This window comes from Lissotriton vulgaris, chromosome 1_1, assembly GCF_964263255.1.
Source record: "Lissotriton vulgaris chromosome 1_1, aLisVul1.2, whole genome shotgun sequence".
Lineage (NCBI taxonomy): Eukaryota > Metazoa > Chordata > Amphibia > Caudata > Salamandridae > Lissotriton > Lissotriton vulgaris.
Genome location: NC_141685.1, coordinates 2138207107 through 2138224609, shown reverse-complemented (window position 1 = coordinate 2138224609; position 17503 = coordinate 2138207107).

Below are 17503 nucleotides of genomic sequence, written 5' to 3'. Positions count from 1 at the left end.
CCTTCCTCACCTCCTTACCTGTTATGGCAGGGCATGGTCTTAGTTGATGGGTTGGTGGGAAGGAATGGGTGCCCTAGGTCTTTCACAACTCGCGGAAATCTATTCCGATGAGGGGTGCGATCCGCTCACTTTCGAAAAGGAAATGGACTACATTTCCCATGAGGCTAAGCAGAGGTAGCCGCATTAGCCGAGATGCGCAAGTATTGTTCTGATATGTTCAAAAAACTAACTACGACATAAAGAATCAAAAGAAGCATTTTGGTGATTTATTGTCTGTTTAATCCTTAACAGGGGGTTCAAGAGGCGGCTTACTGCTCTTCCCCTGTGAAGCAGAACATGTTATGTGGGCTGTTGTGTATAGTTCTATCCAATATATGTATCATATATGAGCAGAATAATAAGAGTGTGCTTGTATCATGGGGAAAAGGCATTAAGATTCCCTTATGTTTATGCTCCTTTCTTAGTGCAGACCCTCATCCTTGCTGATCTAGTTGCAAGGACGTTTATTCATTCCTCAAATTGGACGAGGGAATTGCTGTTTTGTGTTACAGGTATGAAAAGCCAGCATATTTAGCCATAGGAGGGATATTGTATAACCAGAGCTTACCATTCTTGTTTTGCCTTTCAGATCTCCCTCCCTGCTGATCCCTTCCCTTTCCTTCCCCCGCTTGATCATCCAATTCCCCTGCACTGTTATAGCATTCGGGTTTGGGACTGTCGAGAGCTGGACCCTTTTGGCATTGAACCGTTCCCGGGGAATCACCGAGCTGACGACGACACACTACATTTCCTCTCCCTCATGGAAAAAACACTCAGCACCCGGTACAAGTTTACATGACTGTCTGAAGCTGTACTCCGACAAGACCAAAGTTGTGCTCCTCGAGAAGTGGCCCCTCACCACTGGACTCCACATGGTGAAAGCTTAGTTGAGACCGACACCCATCCCCACCACCCATGCCAAGAACCTCTGGATTATCATTAGGGCTCCCGGTTTTATCATACTTATTTTTTTGACATATCAATATTTATGTTTTGCCCAACCTATTGGTATTTATCCTTATTTATTGTGTGTTTTGGGAATAAATAGAGTTGTAAAATGGTATATTTCCACATTTATTTAATTGATAAACATGTGCTCATACTTTGCTCCCTGCAGTGGTTTAGCAAATTAAGTAGCCAAATAGAGTGAAACCTAATGCCCACAGGTAAATATCAGCATTATAATACAAATATATGTTAACATATGCCTGTATTTTAACTTCCAATGCTGTGTATCTTCTCAGCTGTTGTCCTGGAAATCACGAAAGACTGCATGGAGAGTCATCCACAAGAAGCACAAATGGCTGTATTTTTCTTATTTTAAAAATAAATACAAAAAGGAAAATAAATACACTCTCATTGTTTTCTATCTGTATTAATCTGTATAAATGGAAACTGGGAGCCTTAATCATCATGAACTGCAAACTTGACATGGTAACCCAAGTCAACACCATCACTGCCTCATGCATCCACACCCTGAAATGCTGAGATAGATTTTCAAATGGCTCCCGATCAAGACATGAAAAACACTAATACACGCCCTTGTCACCAGCAAGCTGGAATATGAGAACACCCTCTATGCCGGGATCAACAGAGAATTCACCAGGATGCTGCAGACGAATAATAACTCAGCGGCCAGAATCATTCTCAGCGCCCCACGTCTACCCATACACAAATTAGCACAATTCAAACTCCTTACCCACAAAGCACTCCATATTTCGGGCCCAGCATACCTCAACAATTGTATCCCCTTTCACAAACCCTTCAAACACTCCACTCCTGCTTGTACATATCCCACGCATATGGAACTCTAGATCTGGAGGTTGATCCTTCTCCTTCATTGCTTCTAAAGCGTTACATGACCTGCCACTACACTGCTGAGCGTCCTTTTAACATGTCGAACTCTGAAAGAATCTGAAGATCTGGGTCTTCAAGGAATTATATCAGCCCCAAGGCCTGGATAGATTTACAATTGCTCATCCAGGATCCCTCCAGTGTTGGAGTGTGCCTTACAAATCTACACAACGTAACATTACCAATAGCTTGTGTTGTGAATAATATATTATCAATTAAGTCCTGTAGCCCTTATCACTGCTTGCATCAAGACGTCCTCATCCTCAAGAGAACAATGGCTTGCTCATTCATTCATTCATTTTCACATGACAATGACATTCCATCAATTAGCCTAACACTGTCTCTTACCAGGAATCTTATCACTAGGACTAACCCAGACTGTCAACCTATCCTTAACATTATTCATAACACTATTGCTACCTCTACTCCTTACCCTATGTATAAACTTAACCCCCTTGCTTACCTTTTTTACATGTTGTGTACATTTTTGATTTTATTGTAAGTTTTCATTTTTCTAATTCAATTCTTAAAGCCTCAATTTTCCCATTTCTAATTGAAAAAATCATATCTAATACTCTATGATACTGCATTCTGGGACAAGAACGTAAACGGACTCTCTCAATTGACTAGCGCACCAAACACATAGCTGCAGTGTATGTTAGACCTCCTTCTGTACCTTAAAACCCTCAAATGTACAAGGGCTGTCAGGACAAAGTTTTACGTGTGGCAAGGCACATATTGCCTTTCTGACTCCTGAATAAAAAATTACAAGTTATAGTCAATTTTGGATCTGTAAAAGGACTAAGCCATCAGATTGTAGGTCTCATCCTTCTTCCTCACCCAGCTACATCTAAACACTTCTACTGTTTCTACTACGAAGTTTGAAGCCTTATGCCTGCTATTACGTTGAGGTTTATAGAGGTATTTATCCAAGAAACTCGTAGAGAAAAAAGATTTGAAAAGAGTGAAATTTAGAAAATGAGTACAAGAATGATAGCATTATTTAAGCATTGGATCTCTTGAATCAGGTCCAGTGACTGTTTTCCATTTATCTAAAAGATGTGTAACTCTTTGTACCTAGCCTTCTCTCAGAGAATACCCTGCTTCTTTCTAACTGAACTCTGTCACTACTAAGTCTCTGCTTTATCATTGGATTCCCCCTTGTTACAAAAGACTTTGACCAAGATCATAGAAGCACATCTGTGATGTCTGTGACTCCAGAACTGATTTAACAGGAAAGGTGATCCTTATTTTCATCAGTGATCTGTCCAGCTGATGCTTTAGAATAGATGTACTATGATCAACTACACCAGCAACCCCCCGACTGATTCAACCAAGCAGCCATAGTCTTCTCATGCTCCCCTCAAGGACGATCAAAGCAACTGAACACTGGCCTTGCAGAGTTAATTATAATCCCCAATTCGTTAAATTATATTTTGTCTGCCTAGCTCACATCTCGTTCTCCATCACGCTGCTAGGTGATGTGCCCCTAGGCAATATAAGAGCACCTCTCTGGTTACTTGCACATGATACCAAAACGCTTCTCCCATGGGATTTTTACATATACAACACTCTGCTAACCATGCAGTCCCCCAACTTGTAGAATTTGACCTCTCTGAAAATGCCCTGTGGCGCAACATAATGCAGTAGCATAGGAAAGTGCCTCTTTTTGCATGGTTAGCCTCCACTTTTTGTATGATGCCTGATTTGATTTCGAACTGTAAGTGTACTGAGTCCCTGCTAACCAGGTTCCCAGTGCCAGATGTCTTACCCAAAACACTTTACAATGATTGGCACAACTTCAGCTACCCCTGTAAGACACTAGAAAGTTGCACCCAGGGCATGGGTACTGAAATGGGTCCTCTTGGGCTGCACCACTGGTTGTGCCACGCCAGGGCCCCCTCATCAAGGATATGCACTCTGCCATTGCTGGCTACGTGTCTTGGTGCAGGAAAATCCAAAGAGTCGACTTGGCACACAGCCCTGTGTTCCATGCCTTCCATGCACTGCATAAGATATAGGTAAGTCATCCGTACTGCAGGCCTTTAGCCCTCAGCCAGGGTGTAATATATCATATGTGTTGGCATATCAGCATGAGCAAATATGCCCCTACAATGTCTAGTCTATTCTGTAAAGTTGTTAGTGAACAGGGAAGTCATAAAGAGTACATGGGCTAGAAACCTATCAACACGAATTTCCTATCTTCATGATGTCTTCACTGATTTCTAAGATGTTTTGTACCAAACTTTTTGTCATAATAAATTCTCACTGATGCCACTGTTGGATGTATTGATACATTCACACAGGAGACCCTTTTTGAAGGTCCCCTGAAACTTAACCAAACACTAGTGGTGTCTCTAGCCAGTTTTCTCCAGCCTGTCACCACCAGACATGTTTTTGACCTCATGGGGTGAGAGCCAGCACTCTCAGAGGACAGAAAAAAACGAGTTACTTACCTGTACACTTTGGTTCTCCAGTGTTGATATCTTTCATAGATTCACATGCTTGTATCTTCCCATCGTCATGGTGGGAGTCGCACGGTAAAAGAATAACCATAGCAGTAAAAGAGAAACCTGCATAGAAAACCCATAAGAAAGTATATAGTTTGGTAGCTTATCACCATTATTATGTGGTCCAAACACCAGCCAATCAGCTGCCAGCCCTGAGATCTCAATCCCCAGCAGAGCCACCATACCTCAGATTTCCAACCAGCCCAAGAGTGAGCCAAGGATATATCGAGAGATAAAAAGTGGTCTATCCGCTGAAAACGGGGAGGCAGGCGGGCCGCATGTGAATCTATGAAACATATCAATACTGGAGAACCATGGTGTACAGGTAAGTAACCAGTTTTTTCTCCAGATTCACATGCTTGTATTGGAATAGTAAGCAGTGCATAACCCAAGCAGCGTTTGTAGGATAGACCCCTTTATGTAGGGCTCTGCTTCCTATTATTAGAGAATTATAGTGAGATATGCTGCTTCAAAGATAAAAGTATGCATGGTTTGCTTGTCACCATGTCAATATGAAATATGAAACAATCAACAATGTATATGACAGACATTCTGATCAAAATATCCATACTAATATAATAAAGAGAGAGCCCAAACCTTTGAGGCGGGTAATCTCAGGAACCACAGCACCAATCACAACACCCAATACAGCGTTGGAAAGGGCAGTTGCAGCAGAAGGACATAGGCTATGCAGACGCCCACCATATACATTTAAAAGGTAAAAGAACCGTGCCAGCAAAGTAGTCCCTTGTGGGCGTGTCTGCGTTGTGCTGTGAGTGTGTGCTGGGGGGCGTGACAAACGCTGGGGGCGTGTGGTACGTTCCGCCCTTCATGCCATGTCTCATATCGTGTGCTAATCCCACCCTGCTCCCTTTAAATACCCCTGCACCCCATAATCATAACCCACCCTTACTCCTTAAAATACCCCAACACCCTTAAACACTAACCTATCTTAACCCTATGAATATACCCTGTACCCCAAAACCCAAACCTATCCCTAAACCCTAAAAATACCCCTGTACCTCAAAACCCTAACCTACCCCTGAACCCTAAAAATAGCCCTGTATACCAAAACCCAAACCTAGCTCTGAACCCTAAAAATACCACTGTACCACAAAACCCAAACCTACCCCTGAACCCTAAAATACCCCTGTACCCCAAAACCCAAACCTAGCCCTGAACCCTTAAAATACCCCTGTACCCCAAAACCCAAACCTACCCCTGAACCCTAAAAATACCCCTGTACCCCAAAACCCAAACCTAGCCCTGAACCCTAAAAATAGCCCTGTACCCCAAAACCCAAACCTACCCCTGAACCCTAAAATACTCCTGTACCCCAAAACCCAAACCTAGCCCTGAACCCTAAAAATACCCCTGTACCCCAAAACCCGAACCTAGCGCTGAACCCTTAAAATACCCCTGTACCCCAAAACCCAAACCTACCCCTGAACCCTAAAAATACCCCTAAACCCAAACCTAGCCTTGAACCCTAAAAATACCCCTGTACCCCAAAACCCACACTTATCCCTAAACCCTAAAACTACCCCTGTACCCCATAACCCAAAACTATATCTGAACCCTTAAAATACCCAAACACCCCAAAACATATACCTCAGTACCCCAAAACGTATACCCCTATCCCATACTTACCTTATCCAAACATTAAAAAGAAACATGCTTTTACCATTCATGCATTTACAACGAATTTCGTTGTAAATGTATGCGTGGTAAAAGCATATAAAATGTAATGCCATGCGTTATAATGGCATTGCGGAGTCATGGTACTTTCATAATGAAAGTATGCGGAGTCATGGTATGCGGAAAGAAAGTTGCGGAATAATGGGTGTTTACCCTCCCCCGGTAAGTACATTGGTGGCACGGCGGCCCACATCTCCAGCAACCTCACCACCCATTTGAAAAATGCACAGGTCTCTCTCATTGATGGCCAGCACCGACATACACTTTTAGACACACCTCCCGCCACAAGTTCTAGAATTGCGAACTTTAGAGCTGGGGAGCTACGTTCGAATCTTGGCATCAGCTCAACATCATGTGATTCCAGGCAAATCGCTTTGTCTCCCCGTGCCTACCACAAATGAATGTGTTCTTCTGTAATGTAAATTGTGCTCATGCCATGTTGTCGAGTTCGCGCTATATAATATTGCAAGGAAAAATAAAGTAGGGAAACTCGAGTTCACACACTACTGAACGCGCACTCTTAAGTGCATCAGCAGTGCACTGTGAATCGGAGCGTTTCACAGGCCTGTCACAGATAAGAAATGCTATCTAAACTAAATCCTACATAACAATATACTACTGGCCGGCAGCAATTCATACCTGGACAACGTCGGGACGGGCTGCTAGTACAATATAAAGAATGAGAGGTACCTTAGTGAAAGAGGTGCCGTAAAACAGCTTGTCCAACTGCGGTGTCCGCTTTCCTCGCTGTATCCAGACAAGAATGCCTGGTAAACGTGTGCGCATTTGTCCATGTCACCTCTCTGCAAATGTCCGGGAGCGAGGCTCCCGCGAACAAGGCGGTCGACGTTGCCATTTGTCTTGTGGAATGAGCGCAAACTCTAGCGCGCAAAGGCTTTCCTGCCTTCTCATGACATAAAGTGATGGCCGAGGCTATCCATCTTGAAATGGAGGATCTTGACAGAGCTAAACCTTTCCTGGGCCCAGCAAAGGTGATAAGCAATTGGTCTGTTTTCCAAATTGCTTTTGTTTTGTCAATATACATTTTGAGACCTCGTCTGATGTCCAATGTGTGCAGCGATTTCTCTGCCACTGAAGATGGATTCTTAAAATATGTAGGTAATACAATTGGTTCATTGAGATGGAAAACCGTAGGGACTTTGGGGAAACATTTTGAATTTGTCCTGAGAATGACTCTTTGAATTGAAGAAATGGTTCTGAGACAGTGAACGCCTGGATCTCACTGACCCTTCTGGCGAAAGTCAGGCAAGTAATAATTCCACTTACCTAGAGACGAACTGTAAGTCAGCCTTGTGAATTGGTTCGAACTGAGGTTTCTTGAGACATGACAAAACTACGTTTTATTGGTAGATAGTGCTCAAGAGTTTGCTAATAAATCCTTGAAGTCCTAAGGGATGTCTAAGGAATAAAATTCATGCTCATGAGGTTCCAGGCTGACCAGTTCAGAGAGGTTAGCTGCGGATGAAGAACTAGCTCTTCTCTTATGGAGATCAGGTCTTGTATCAATGGAAACTGTACTCTGGGATTTACCGAGAACTGAAGGAGTTCAGAGAACCAGAACTGTCTCGGCCAAGCTGGGGCAATAAGGATCAAATGGCACGGTTCATCTCTCATTTTCCGTAGAATCTTTGGAATGAGAGGAAACAGGGGGAAACAGGGGGAAACAGGGGGAATGCGTTTGTAAATATCCCTGTCCAACGAATGTGTAACGCATTTTCCCACGATCCCTTCTGAGTGAATCGACTTGCAAAATGTTTACATTTCTGGTTGTACTGATTTGAAAATAGGTCCAGAGTTGGTGTACCCCATAACCTGAATATCCTTAAGAGCTGAGTTTGATTTAGTTCCCATTCATGACAGATTTAGGCCGATCTGCTTAGGTGGTCTGCTCTCGTGTTTTGTACTCCAGTGACATGCTGGACCTGCAGGGAAATGTTGTGTTGTATCATCCAAATCTCTTGGGCTTGTGCTGAGACATTTTTTGACTTTGTGCCTTTTTGCTTCAGTGAGTAAAGCATTGTTGTTGTACTGTCTGTCTTGACTAAAATAGGCGAGTTTGGAAATCTGGGCAGGAAAGCCTGCAGACCCAGGAACACCGCTCTTAACCCGAGCATGTTGATGTGCAACTGGGCTTCTTGCAATGTCCAATGACCCTGTATTTCTAGTTCCTGAAGATACGCTCCCCATCCGTTTAATGAGGCATCTGTCATCATGACATAGCTTGGAGATTGAGGTAGACCTTTTGATAAGTTGTCCCTGAAGCCCCACCATGACAGAACTCTTTTGATCTGAGGGTTGAGAGTAATTTGATCTTCAAAGGATCCTTGGGCTTGGACCCATTGCTTGTGGAGTAGTTCTTGCAGTGGCTGCATGCGAAGTCGACAATTGGGGACTAATGGAATGCAGGATGATATCATTCCCAGCAATGATTTGTATATTCATATTGAAGTGAACCTTTTTTCTTGTAATCGTGCTATCAGATCCATTATTTTTTGCGTGCGCTCTTCCGAGGGGTACGCTTTTGCTTCCTGAGTTTGTAATTTGGCTCTTAGGAACTGAAGCGACTGCGCTAGATCCAGGGTTGATTCGCAGTCCTAATTTCTGGAATAGAACCATGCAGCATTCCAGAGCTTGTTGAGCTTCCTTGAACGATGCACCTTTTTTTAAGCCAGTCGTCCAGATACGGATATATCTGGAGGCCTTGCTGTCTCAAATGCGCTGCGACCGACGCCATGAATTTTGTGAATACCCTTAGCGTGGATCTGAGGCCGAAGGGTAACACCTTGAATTGGTAGTGGCGCCTCGCTACTGTGAATCGTAGATACTGCCTGTGTTTGATGTGAATTGGAATGTGAAAATAGGCATCTAAGAGATCGAACAATGCCATATAGTCTCCTCTGTGCAACATTAGGAGAATGTCTTGTAACAACAGCATACGAAACGAGGTCTTCTTGATATATTTGTTTAGGCCTCTCAGATCCATTACCTGCCTCCATTTGGCGTACTGCTTCTTCCTCATGAGGAAAAAATGCGAGTAGAATCCTTTCCCTTGCTGTAGAGTTGGAACCTCCTCTATAGCTCCTTTCACAATGAGGGCCAAGACTTCCGCCTTGAGTGCCGAGAGATGATTCTGGTTTCTGTGAATGGGAGGTCGCGCTGGAGGCTTTTGTATAAACTCTAGGGTGCGGCATTGATGTATAATGTCCAACACCCACCAACACCCACCTCTCCGATGTTATTGACAGCCACTGATGACGATAGCGAGAGAGGTAATTGATCTGATTGGGGGCCTGACGTAGTGGACGGCGCCTGAATATCGTCACTGTCTCCTATTGGAGCCCTGTGCACGTCCACTCGCGGCAGGCTTTCTTCCAGACTGCTGCTGATAAGAGGTGTTAGAGGAGCGAAATTGTTGATTATTGTTGTATTGACGGTACCCCTGTTGATAAGGTTGATACCTGTTAGATTGAAAGGAAGATCTTTGATTGAACTGACCTCTTGATCCTCTTCCACGAAAATTTTCAAAACTTCCTTGCTTCGGAGAGCCTAAGGCTTTTGCAGTATCTGTGTCTGCCTTTATTCCTTGAACGCCTCATCAATATGCTTCACGAAAAGGTTCTCACCATCAAAAGGCATATCCACGATCTTTGCCTGCACTTCGGGCCTGAAAGATGTAGCCTTCAGCCACCCTTGACGCCGAAGCGATACCGCTCCAGCCATTTGCCTGAATCCAATAAACGAAATGGCTATGTCGATGGACTCGGAAGCAGCCCTGGTTCCATCTTGCAAAATTTTAGCCGCCTCTTCCTTATTGTCTTCCGGAAGATGAGCTAAAAGTGGAGCAATGTCTGACCACATCTGTCAGTTATAACGACTGACAAGCGCTAATGCATTTGATAGAAGCCGCTGCCAACACTGCAAAGCAATTTCCTGCGCTGTCCATCTTTTTTCCCACACTGTCAGGAGGAGCTGACAAGATAGAGATCTGGTTCTTGGAGCATCTCTGTGCTGCCTGCATAACTAGTGATTTGGGTCGAGGATGACCGATCAGGCATGCTGGTGATGTTTCTGGGGCACAATACTTTTTCTCGATCCTTGGAACTGATACTGCAACGAGGCCGGATTTTGCATAATCTTCAGTCCCTCATTCCGTATGTGATCAATGATTGGTATTGGCCTTATAGATTTTCTGGAAGTTTCCTTAAAATCGTATAGAAAGCACTCATTTTCCTTTACCCGTAAAGGACGCTTGAATCTTTTGGAAGCTATCTCCATTAAATCATGGAAAACCAGCCATGTCCTCCGATGGCGAGTTTGCCAGAGCTGGCGATGGACCTGGCGAAGAAATTACATATTGGTCCCACTCATCGACTCCAGGGTCTTCTTGTATTAATTCTCTTTCCTCTGGCTGATCCTCCGGTTCACTTTCTGTAAAGTCATCCCTAACTGTTATTATTTTAGGGGTATGCACCGTTTGCACCTGAGGTGGAGGCTGAACTAACGGAGTCTGAACTATCTGCTGTGGTACACTCGTGGTGTTGGTGGCAGGAGTATTGGCATCTGGAAAATAATAGTTGTTGAGCATATGCCTCAAGTCAGAGACTAGGGAAATAGGCATAGATATTACGTTTTCCCTTCTCCTTCTCATCATATTCATAGGCTTCCTGGAATGATTCATACCTTTTGGCTCCTTGAACTGGCCGAACTTTAAACGGCAGTTCTTCCTGAACTTCCTCGATGTCCTCCTCATCTGTCTCCTGGCTTTTAATCTGGAGTTGCGAAGGGCTATAAGCTAATCCGTACGGTTCTTCATCTTCTGACTCTTGTAAATCCAGGAGTTTGGAAGGTGGAAGCAGTGAGATCTTTGTTCAAGCAGTAAATTCTGCTTTTTCTTTGGCCGTCGACGAGCCCGCCGATGGTGGAAATATCTTTATTGTGATAGATCTTGTCATTGGAGATTTGAAAGTCGTCGTCGACGGTACGCTCGTCGACGAGTTTTGTGCACTCTTCGTCAACGTTGATGGTATCATCGTTGACGCTATTTTCGTCGATGATGTAGTCGGCATTGAGGTCATCGACGTCTTCGTTGGTGTCAAGGCTTAGGAAACCTTGGTCTTCATCGACGGGAGTGATGACTGATCTTTTGCCTCTGAAGACTTTTTAAGAGGTGTTTGAGGCAAAGACAACGATGATGATTCTTTGGTCTTTGCTTTCTCTGTTTTCTGCTTCTTCACCTCAACTTTCTCCTCCGACAACTCCTATTATGTTCAGAAGAGGAGTGTCTTTTAGATCCCTCATCAGAGTCAGAGTCTGAGGCAGACTTCTTCTTTTAAAGCCATAATATCAAACGCGCTTCTGTCTTTCAAGGTTTTTGCCGAGAAAGAGCGACAGTACTTGCACTCCTTAGGGACGTGCTTAGGGTGAAGGCAGTATAAGCATTCTTTGTGAGGGTCCTCAGAGTATAATCTGGCCTTCCCATAAGATTTGCAAGATCTGAAAAGCCTCCTTTTAGAGCCTTCAGACATGGTGAAGTAAGAGAGGAAAAACAGTACCTCAATCCAAGAACTGTAACAAAGGTCAAAAGTTCACCAAGTAACCAAGAACTGAGCAGAGCTCAGGGAGACTCCTTCTCACACGACAGCGGTCGAAAATCTGAGGTATGGTGGCTCTGCTGGGGATTGTGATCTCAGGGCTGGCAGCAGATTGGCTGGTATTTGGACCACATAATAATGGTGATAAGCTACCAAACTATATACTTCCCTATGGGTTTTCTATGCAGTTTTTTCTTTTACTGCTATGGTTATTCTTTTACCATGAGACTCCCACCATGAAACGGGGTAGTTACAAGAATGTGAATCTATGAAAGATTCAATACTGGTGAACAATACCTGCTCTGGGCAGGGGTGTTTCACACCTACTCCAGGACAAAATGGTCTTCCTCGGTGGGGAGATTCAAAGGCAATGCCACCTTTTGAAATACAACCTAAGAACCCCCCTATAGTGGGGGAGGCCAAGTCCCCTTTCCTGCTTCACTTTTGGCAGGAGGAAAGGCAGGAAAATTAGATGAGAAGGAGGAACCCCTTAGCCTGCACACCCCTAGGGCAGGGCAGGCAAAGTTAACCCCCCTCCTGAAATTCCACCTTTTTGAGATGGTGGGAAAAAAACTCCAATCAGGGCTAGGGTAGTGCCCTTTCTCATAGGAAGTGTCACTAAAGGGATACCCTAAAAGTACATAGCCCATTGGCTATTATGTCTCCCCTTGTAACGCACCCCTAAATTAAGTATTTAGGTGGCTCCCCGAGGCTCGAACCTGAGATTCATTAGACCAAAGCAGACCAGGACAAAGAAGACCCGCTGCGTGAGAACTGAAGTCCTGCTGCAGAAGAAAAAAGATGCCAATCCCTGCCACCTGCTCCAAGTACTCGATAATCGCTGCCTGCTGTGTCGTCCTGCAAGGACTTCAAGAACCCCGGAGCACCTAAAACCTTTGAGGGGGAGTGAAAGTATCACTCCCCTGCACACTGCTGGCACCAATCCAGTAAAGCCTGGTTTGTTGACTTGCTGCTCTCTGATGACATTGACGCAGCACCAAAGAAGAGGTACAACAGCTCTGGAGAGTCAGCTCTACATCTCAACCAAGTTTGGAGGAACCAAAACCTTCCGGAGCCATGGCGTACCAATTCTTGAGGTACCAGACAGCCAGCGGAAAAAGAAGAGTCCACCCCGGACTCCCAAAATACCAGAGGCAAGTACCCGTCAAGAGACTTTGAAACACCCGAGAACAACTTTCTGAGTAGCCCAGCTGTCCCGAGATCACCTCTCCAAGTTGCCTGCTCTTGACCATGAGGATCCTAAAGATGCATGATGCCCGGCTGACCTGTTCACTCTGCACCCGGCCCCAGCACCATACTATCCAGCTCTGCTTCCATGGTACCCAGGCCCTTGAGACCTCCTCCATCTGGGGAGACCCACCGGACTTACCTGTAAGTCTACCTTATCAGTGCATTTTCAAGTGGCCCTCTTCGTCTTTTTGCACCAGTTTCCAAGACCCTCAGCACTCTGATCCCACGCAATCCTGGCACACCCGAACTTCTCCTGCTGGAACTCTGGACCTGGTCCCGACATCGACCTAAAACAAGAAGGTAAACTTTGTGAAAGCATTGCCTGATTATAAATGGATTTTTCCTCTTTTTCCCCATTGTTTCCCATGATGTGTAATTGCGCACAAAAGTGATATATTTGCCGAACTTTGAAAAATTGTAACTCCGAAAGTATTTAACTTAGAACTTTGTTCTTGGTCTTAAAAATACATAAAATCGACTTCATTTTTAAAACAATTGGTCTCAGATTTATTCTAGAGTGTGTCTCATTTATTGCCTATGTCAGTACAACAAATGCTTAGTCCACGCAACTGCAAAAAGAGAATTGGAATTATTTACTTTAACTCTGTGCACCATTTGGGGATTCTTTGGACTCTCTGCGCAGTGTACTTCGTTTTTAGTACACTATATAGGGAGCTAGCATCCTACATTTGGTGGTTCAGCGATGAGGGAAGAATTTGCATTTGCTGGAAGCACTTTGGCAATATTTGACCACATAAGAAAATCCAAAATTTTTATTTAGCTAGTCAAATTTTTGATTGGTCTATTTTTCAAAAATTCAAAAATTAACTACCAAGGCCTTGGTTAAGTCCCTGAAACAAACATGTTTAGAGATTTAAAAATCTGTACTTCAATTAGAACAAATTATTTTGTGTGTGGTTATTTTTTTAACTTCATAAAAAGGTCCCAACTTTAGTAAAATAATGGCTGAAGCCAGGATCAGGAGCTCAACCTGACCCCTTACATATACCTGAGCCATGCTAGATACAGGGCCCTCTATAGAGGGTTTGGTTTCAGAACTGGCAAAAGTCCAAAAAAGGAATATCTCCAAAAACAGATCACTCTGTTTTAGAAAGATCGCCCAGACCTGGTAGCCCAGTCTGAGGATGATTATAATGTCAATGAAGATAATACTGAGGATGGACATGAATCAGTTTACAAAATAAAAATGAATCAGTCCCCTTAAATACAGCTGAGACCCACTGAGACGAGTACCTCAAGCTGGAAAGATTGACCAGGAGACTGAACTTAGAAGCTCCGATCCTGGAAATAGAAAGACAAAGGAAAGAGATGGGTCTAGAATCTATCTCTGGTGGCAGCATACACATAAATAGGGATAGTGAAGGTTTTTATGACTCCAAACTCCCCAAAGGGTTTGTCACTAAATATTCAGATAGTGATGATATCACCAAATGGTTCACTGCATTTGAGTGGGTCAGTATAGGAAGGGAACTATTCTCACAGGGTTAGACTCTTGACGTTGCCTGAAAAAGTGCTAAGTCTTTTGACCTCATGAAGTGTACCCTGATTGGACTCACCACTGTGGCGTATAGAATAAGATTCAGGGACACTTGAGTGCCAAGGGATAGACCAAGTGTACCCGCAGACAATAAAGCACAGGGAGGGTGGTAAGAGCTTGCCCTTATCATACTACTGAAATGAGGGACCCCGTAGACGTGCTGAATATGATTAGGTATGTGCGATATTCCCAGGGCTTTGTTTGTTTGTTGGATTGATTTCTTCTCACCTGGACAATGGGAATTATATATATATTAGCCAGTACTTAAGGAGGAACTGAAGATCAGAGGCAGATACTTCACTTCAACCTGCTCACACTAGGGGCAATTTAACAAGCAACAAGGCCTTCCTCCCTCACCTTTGTAGTCAGTCTATTCCAATCATGATGAACAGACTACACCGGATTGATCAACAATCAGGAAGGAGTGAAATCTCATCTGTACTGTGGGAAAGCACTTGACTCTAAACCTGGGTGCACCAACATTCATTTAGCTATTTGTCAAAAATGTGGCTGGCTCTCTGAACACCACAGCCAACAACTTTAGGTGGCATCATCTAGCAGACCACGAGTGGCATCACCATTCCGAGGTAATACAGACATCTCTTCCCTGTGCGTAACCTACAGGTGGATTTATTTGGCACCTACTGCAATGCCCATTGCTGACAGTTCTGAGACTTCTAATATCCATTGTCGGGAGGATAGGGGGAATGCATTTTGATGGAGCTTTCCACTTCACTATGCATTTCCTCCCATCGATTTCTCGGCTTCTGGAGAAAATTGGACATAGCTGGGCCCAAGTTATCTTCATCGTCTCAATTTAGCAGGGAAGTGGAACCCAGACCTGCGCTACTCCCAGTATCCGCTACACCACCTGTCTCAGGCCAGTCTTCCACTTCAAGATAGATGGGCAGGTTCTGCTTCCCACCCACCACATTCTATACCTTCATACCTTGACATTGAGCAGGTATGTCTGACCTTGTTCCAGTTGTCATTGAAGGTAGTTGATGTGGTCCAATATGCTTCTCGCCAAACATCCCCCCCAAAAAAATCTGTCTATTCCTGGAGGTGAAATATATGTGTTACATAAGGGACTGAATAACATGTGGATCCCATGAAGGTTTGCATGTCTGAGGTCCTCCAATTCACATATTTGTTTGGCACATGAGGGATGTGCAGTGGGTACGGTCAAGGGTTACATAGCAGCCTTGTTGAGTTTTATTCTGCCTATCAGATCAGCCATCCCTCTTTAAGTCATTTGTTGTGATGAGATTTATGAAGAGGCTAACAAACAGGTTCCCTCTAATTCCCTTTGTTGTGCCCCAATGGAAGCTAAAGCTGGTTTCCACTTTTTTTGATGGGTAATCATTTAGCACCACTTCACAGCTGTCAGTTACTTTGTTGAGGCTCACAATGATATTTCTGGTTGCAATTTTCTCGTAGTGGCCTGTCAGTGAGTAGCAAGCACACCTCTGATTGTTCGCCGCCGTTACACAGCACTGATCGATGACGTGCTGTACATGCATTTTCCGTGACAAACTAATCCTTAAAACTAAAGTGTCTTTCCTTCCCTAGGTAGTAACTACTTTCCATCTAAGGGCAATCCATCACACTTCCCGCCTTTTACCCTCCATCCCATCCAACCAAAGAACAGGAATGGTTACACCAGCTGGACCCCAGGCAGGCAGTTTTGATATACTCTGTACCAAAAAGATCATGTTTGATAAACAGCTCTTCATTGCATAAAGGGGCAGCAAGAAAGGCAAGGCGGTGGGCCAGAAATGTAGTTTGTCTAGCTGGATAACTTTGTGTATCAAAATGTGTTATGTCATTGCAAAAACAGGAGCCGCTGGAGGGAATATGGCCCTATTCCACAGGGCAAAATCTTCCACCTCAGCTTTGGCTTGAAGTGTTCCTGTGGCTCAGATGTTCAGGGCAGCGACATGGGCTTCGTTTCACACCTTTGCAAGCCATTATGGCTTAGATTCAGAGGTGAGAAGGGATGGCCATATGGCATGCTTGCTTCTTCAGGATTTCCTTGTCTGAGGCCCACCGCCTGGGAAGGGCATCACTTGGGAATCTTTTGAAAAGGGGAGAAATCTACTGCCACATTAATTACCATCAGAAAAAAGTGACTTACTTTTAATAATTATCATTCTGGTGGCTTTTCTACCAACCTGAAGATCACCTACAGATCCTATCCACCCATTCTGAATATGTGGTCATAGACTTTATTAATAGAATTCCAATTGAAACTGTTGCATTGCTTCAATTGAGGTCCTTACAATGTCTCTGTCTCACAGGGCACTAACAAAACAGATGAGGGTGCCACGATGGGTGCTATATGGCTGTAGTGATATCACCATGATGTTGTTACCAGCACGAGATGGAGCCAGTGCTGGAAAGCTACAGATGTTTCTGGATGCAGTCTAGCACCAAAGGTATTCAAAAGACACAGATTCTGCAGGTAGACTAGCCACCCGACAGATTGTTACTGAAGGTAAGTACATTTTTCGTCTAGATTTCTTTATTGTGTTAATATTTATTCAAATATCACTCCATGTAAGCTTGCAAAAAATACAAACAGTCCAGAATAGCGCTCTGATCTTGCCTCCTATGACATGAAGAATCAGGAACATTTGTTGTAAGGTTGTCAAAGGTTAAGCTGTCTGACGAAGGTAGACAAATATAGCTAAGATCGAGAAGGGGGCTTGAGGGGGGCAGCCTACCGCAGGGAGGGCCCCCCCCACCCCCGGGCAGTTTGGGAGGGGCGGGGTGGTATAGGGGATCTCGGCCATTTTAGGCTTCGGGCTTGTTTTGGTTTGTAGCCCAATAGGAGCCCAAGCATAAATGCTTTGGGCTCCTGCTCCCAGCCACCATTTTAGGTTTGGTGACCTGGTGGCTGGGAGCTTAGTGTTAGGAATTTTTTTTCTCCCTCTCTCCCTCCCTATTTTAGTTGTGATTTCCCCCCTTTTTTCTTCTAT